A 5,814-nucleotide genomic window follows, 5' to 3' on the forward strand; every position below is an offset into this window, starting at 1 on the left:
ATATCATGAAACTTACGGTGCTTATTAAGCATTTTAAAACGTATGTGGTAAGTTGCCAAAGTGCTTCGTTTTGAACGTTCATCAGTATTATAATCAAAAAGAGAAATATGAACGTTAGTTTTTACAGAAATGATTAAATAAAGTCAACATTTCACAGAGCTGTGTGGGGTTTGTTCAAATTTTAAAATATGTTTGAATGGTGATATACAGTGATAGATGTTAAGGACTAAAGTTTATACTAAATACATCCCAGCTAGCGGGGAAAGTTCTCACAACTTTGATTAACGTTACCTATAAGTTCTAATAAGGTTTAAAAGAAATGTTTTAATCTGATGTTCAAATAACCTTTTTAGGATGTTTATTATTTCAAATAATGTTCCTATAAGGTTTAAGGTTAACTAAGACATAACGTTTTAACTGCAACATTCAGAGGATGTTTTGAGGATTTTATTGAGGCCTTTCATGTGATATGTTAACAAAGGTGGAACGTTTTGCCTGCAACATTCTAAGGACGTGTTTTGGACGTTGTTGGGTAACACATTAAAGATGTTCTATATAAAACGTTCCCTTAATGTTACATGATAACAAATAAAGAACATTCTCCAAGCAACATTCTGAAAATGTTTTCAGGATGTTATTGAGGCCTGAGATGACAAAGTGTTTTATAAAATGTTCCTTTAATGTGATAAGTCAAGAAAGGTGGAATGTTTTGCCTCCAACATTCTAAGGATGTGTTTTGGACGTTGTTGGGGTAACACATTAAAGATGTTCTTTATATAATGTTCCCTCAATGTTAAATGATAACCAAAGAAGAACATTTTGAAAGCAACATTTGGATAATGTTTTCAGGAGGTTATTCTTTTTTTATAAAATGTTCCTGTGATGCGAAATATTAACAGGGTCATGGTCAATGTCAAATTTATTTGTAATGCGCTTTAAAAAACAAAGTTGTTGCATTTGTTTGAAAAGGATGTTTCAAAGAAATCTGCTGTCACCACATTTTCCTTTTTAGAAAAAAACAAGCACGTAATTGATGATATTGCATGTTTGCGTAGGCATGTCTGAGTTCCCAGCTAGACATTGTTGGTTCTAAAAACATTTTGAGAATGTTACCATTCATCGTTCTAGGAATGGTTTCATCGAGAAGTTTTGTTTTGGTTCCTAGAATGGAACTTCTGAAAGGTAGGATAACGTTCTCTAAAAACATTCTTAAAATGTTTGGTGATAACATTGTTCGAACATTATACCCCAAGTGTTTTTGTTGTTTATGCACATATCTCTATTGTCATATGGATTGAATAACACTTAGAAAACCAAAGACAGACATATAGAAGAACAGACCGACTATCACCGCCCGTCCCTGAAACCCCTGTTAGTGTTTGTATGTGTTTCTTTCTACTGTGTGTTTCTCTCTCTGCCTGCTGGTCTGCTCTAGACGGCTGGGAGAACTCTCCAATCAACCACACCTGCAACCTGCTTGTCAGCCACACTATGAAAGGCTGCAACCTGCACTCATTCCCTGCCGGTTGGTTTTAGGCAGCTCGGATTTTTTTCCTCTGTCCCAAACCTACCTCCTACACACGGTCGTAATGAGTCACGAGTGCCATTATTACAGTGTGGACGGCACTGCACACACCTCCGCTCATCCCTCAGGGGTGTTGAGCGTGAACGCACCTTAAATCTCCGGTTTACGAGCCTTCTCCTAAATGCGACATAAGGAGAGCCTGTGTGAAATGCAACGTCTGGAGGGCTCTGGCGTGGCTCATCACCATGACAACCAAAGCACATCCAGAGCAGGTTCGCGCCTTGAGTGACGGTGCGTGTGTTAGATGGACAGAGGGAAGTTCATATGCAGCAAGGCTCCCCGGTTAAGCCGGCTGCCAATAGCCTATTGGTTACTTGGCAGCATGGCTCGCTGCCTAAGCCGGCTGGGTTTTTTAACATATCGGTTAATAAAACAGCAAGGCTTGCTCTTCAAATCCGTCTACCTTAAACTTTTTGGGTTTAGGCAGCATGGATTTTTCCTCTGTCTCAGACACCTCCTACCCACGGTCGTAATAAGCCCACGGAGGGCCATTGTTACGCATCGTGTGGACAGCACTGCACACACCTCCGCTCATCCCTTAGTGGTGTTGAGCGTGAATGCGCGGTTTACGAGTATTCTCCTAAACGACGACATAACGAGAGCCTGTGTGAAATGCAGCGTGTGGAGGGCTCTGGCGTGGTTTGTCACCAACCACAGCACATCCAGAGAAAGTACACCCGGCGCTATCAGAGTACTGTATGGTACTCAGGGTGGCAGCGTGTGTGTCTGATGGACAGATGGATGAGCAGGTGGATGGGCAGAGTGTAGTCTCTGCAGTTCGCCTCTCCCCCCCCGCAGTTCTACGGGATACAGGGAATCCTGTCATCCCAGGAACAGTGTCTCGCGCTCCGTGCAGAGCGGCAGGAACTCGGGTTGAAGAAAGCCTTTCTCCAGGGTTCCTCAAGGGGAAGAAAATCGGGGTTTTTACTCCCGCTATTTTCTGGTCCCGAAGGAGACGGGGCGGGGGGAATGAGACCCATCCTCGATCTGTCAGTGTCCAACAAGGGAATGGCCTTTTCCCATGCTGACGATCAAACAGGTGCTGGAGTATGTTCACCAGGGAGGTTCACATCCATAGTCCTGAAGGATGCTTACCTCCACGTAACCATCATCCCGAAACACAGCAAATTCCTGCGTTTCTCATTCCTGGCTCCACGCACTTTTTTCAAAGTGGGTGGAGACGGTTAGAGCAGCTACTCAGTATGGGGATGAGAGTGTTATTTTACCTGGACGACCGGCTGTGGCTGGCTCGCTCCAGGGAGGAAGCGGTTTTTCAGACGATACAGCTCGTATCTCATCTGTCAAACCTGGGTTTTTCATTATCAACTGGAAGAAGAGCTGTCCTCTTGAACTCAGCCCGAAGAAGTTGGGTTACAATACGTAACCCCAGGTAGTCACTCAGAGAGAATCAGGGCAATCTGATGTAGAGTTTCAAAATAAAAGACCTTTGAAGTCTCATATATGAGCTATCATCCCTCTGTTTTTAGATAAGAATAAAACAAAAACGATCCACTATCAAAGACTTATTTAACTTCAGGGTGATAGCAGGACACCCCATCTAATCACTCAGAGAGAATCTGGACAATCTGATGCACAGTTTCAAAATAAAAGACATTTGAAGTCTCATATATGAGCTATCTGTCCTTCTGTTTGTATCCAACAGTTCAAATGTTCGAATTACATTGAACCAGAATTGACCCGCTTTTTTCTTTAACAGTGAAGACAATTGGATATGTTAATGATATATTGACCGCAAAACTCAAAATGTCCCCGGTTTTAATTTTGAAAATCTTGGCACCTTAAAGAGCATCCCAGCTAGCGGGGAACGTTCTCACAACTTTGGCTAACGTTACCTATTGGTTCTAACAAGGTTTTAAAGAAATGTTTCAATCTGATGTTCAAAGAACCTTTTTAGAATGTTTATTTGTTCAAATAATGTTCCTATAAGGTTTAAGGTTAACTAAGACATAACGTTTGAACTGCAACATTCAGAGGATGTTTTGAGGATGTTATTAAGGCCTGAGATGACAGAAAGTTTTTTTATAAAACGTTCCTTTAATGTGATAAGTCAACAAAGGTGGAACGTTTTGCCTGCAACATTCTAAGGACGTGTTTTGGACGCTCTTGGGGTAACACATTAAAGATGTTCTATATAAAACGTTCCCTCAATGTTACATGATAACAAATAAAGAACATTCTCCAAGCAACATTCTGAAAATGTTTTCAGGATGTTATTGAGGCCTGAGATGACAAAGTGTTTTATAAAATGTTCTTTTAATGTGATAAGTCAACAAAGGTGGAACGTTTTGCCTCCAACATTCTAAGGATGTGTTTTGGACGTTGTTGGGGTAACACATTAAAGATGTTCTTTTATAGAACATTCCCTCAATGTTACATGATAACCTAAGAAGAATATTTTGAAAGCAACATTTGGATAATGTTTTCAGGAAGTTATTATTTTTTTATAAAATGTTCCTGTGATGCGAAATATTAACAGGGTCATGGTCAATGTCTGATTTTTTTGTAGTGCGCTTTAAAAAACAAAGTTGTTGCATTTGTTTGAAAAGGATGTTTAAAAGAAATCTGATGTCACCACATTTTCCTTTTTAGAAAAAAACAAGCACGTAATTCATGATATTGCATGTTTGCGTAGGTATGTCTGAGTTCCCAGCTAGACATTGTTGGTTCTAAAAACATTTTGAGAATGTTACCATTCATTGTTCTAGGAATGGTTTCATCGAGAAGTTTTATTCAGGTTCCTAGAATGTACTTCTGAAAGGTAGGATAACGTTCTCTAAAAACATTCTTAAAATGTTTGGTGATAACATTGTTCGAACATTATACCCCAAGTGTTTTTGTTGTTTATGCACATATCTCTATTGTCATATGGATCGAATAACACTTAGAAAACCAAAGACAGACATATAGAAGAACGGACCGACTATCACCGCCCGTCCCTGAAACCCCTGTTAGTGTTTGTATGTGTTTGTTTCTCCTGTGTGTCTCTCTCTCTGCCTGCTGGTCTGCTCTACACGGCTGGAAGCAATCTCCAATCAACCACACCTGCAACCTGCTCGTCAGCCACACTATGAAAACCTGCAGCCTGCACTCATTCCCTGCCGGATTGTTGCCGTGAACGGTTTGTTGCGTGCCGCTCTAGCTTTTTACCAGCATATTCTTTGACAACTTTGCCTGCTTTTGCCTCACACTGATTTTTGTGTCTCTCCCAGGAGGAATCCAAGGCCTTCCACACTCCCAAGACCAGCCAGGCCTCTCTACCCTCCCTGGAACAACTGTTTCCCACTTCCGCCATAACCAACCTCCACTCCCAGCTCCCCTTTTCTAATAAAAAAATGTTACTTTCACCAGCTGATTCTGAGTCATCCTTTTACATGTCTTAATAGTCAAATTCCAATCGTTAAGTAAACCATCATAATCGTCCTAATGACCACAGTGGTCAGTCCATTTACCCAGGAATTTTTAGTTGAACAATTACAGGAATATTATGTCTTTATGTTCTAATAATGTAAACATCTTTTAGTAAATTGTTACCATAGAACATTTGCATAATTTCTTTAACATAAACCATGTTATCCTTCTCTAAAATAATAACATTCTGGCAACATAAAAAGTCTAACTTGCAGCTGGAAATGTTTTTAGAACAGTAGGGCATAATGTTCTAACAATGTTAACAAAAACATTTTAAGAATGTTTTTAGAGAACTTTATCCTACCTTTCAGAAGAACATTCTGGAAACCAAAATAAAAGCTTCTGGTGAAAACGTTTTAAGAACAGTAGGGCATAATGTTCTAACAATGTTTTCAAAAACATTTTAAGAAGGTTATCACCAAACATTTTAAGAATGTTTTTAGAGAACTTTATCCTACCTTTCAGAAGAACATTCTGGAAACCAAAATAAAAGCTTCTGGTGAAAACGTTTTAAGAACAGTAGGGCATAATGTTCTAACAATGTTTTCAAAAACATTTTAACAATGTTATCACCAAACATTTTAAGAATGTTTTTAGAGAACGTTATCCTACCTTTCAGAAGAACGTTCTGGGAACCAAACAAAAACTTCCCGCTGAAAATCTTCCTAGAACAATGACTGTAACATTCTCAGAATGTTTTTAGAACCAAACATTTCTAGCTGGGATTCCTGCATAACCTGTAGATTAATTTAATAACCCAAACTGAAAATAAAAAAAAACGCTATTGTTGCTATGCTAAT

At 39.5% G+C, this 5,814-nt stretch overlaps 1 long non-coding RNA gene across 1 annotated transcript; it reads left to right on the forward strand.

Annotated features, from left to right (window-relative positions):
• Positions 1-1,553: 1,553 nt before the first annotated feature.
• Positions 1,554-4,950, forward strand: LOC307042318. The gene is made up of 2 exons (XR_013809073.1): positions 1,554-4,724; positions 4,816-4,950. It is a non-coding gene; the product is annotated as an uncharacterized lncRNA (long non-coding RNA).
• The last annotated feature ends 864 nt before the right edge of the window (positions 4,951-5,814 follow it).

This window comes from Notothenia rossii, assembly GCF_949606895.1.
Source record: "Notothenia rossii genome assembly, chromosome: 6".
Lineage (NCBI taxonomy): Eukaryota > Metazoa > Chordata > Actinopteri > Perciformes > Nototheniidae > Notothenia > Notothenia rossii.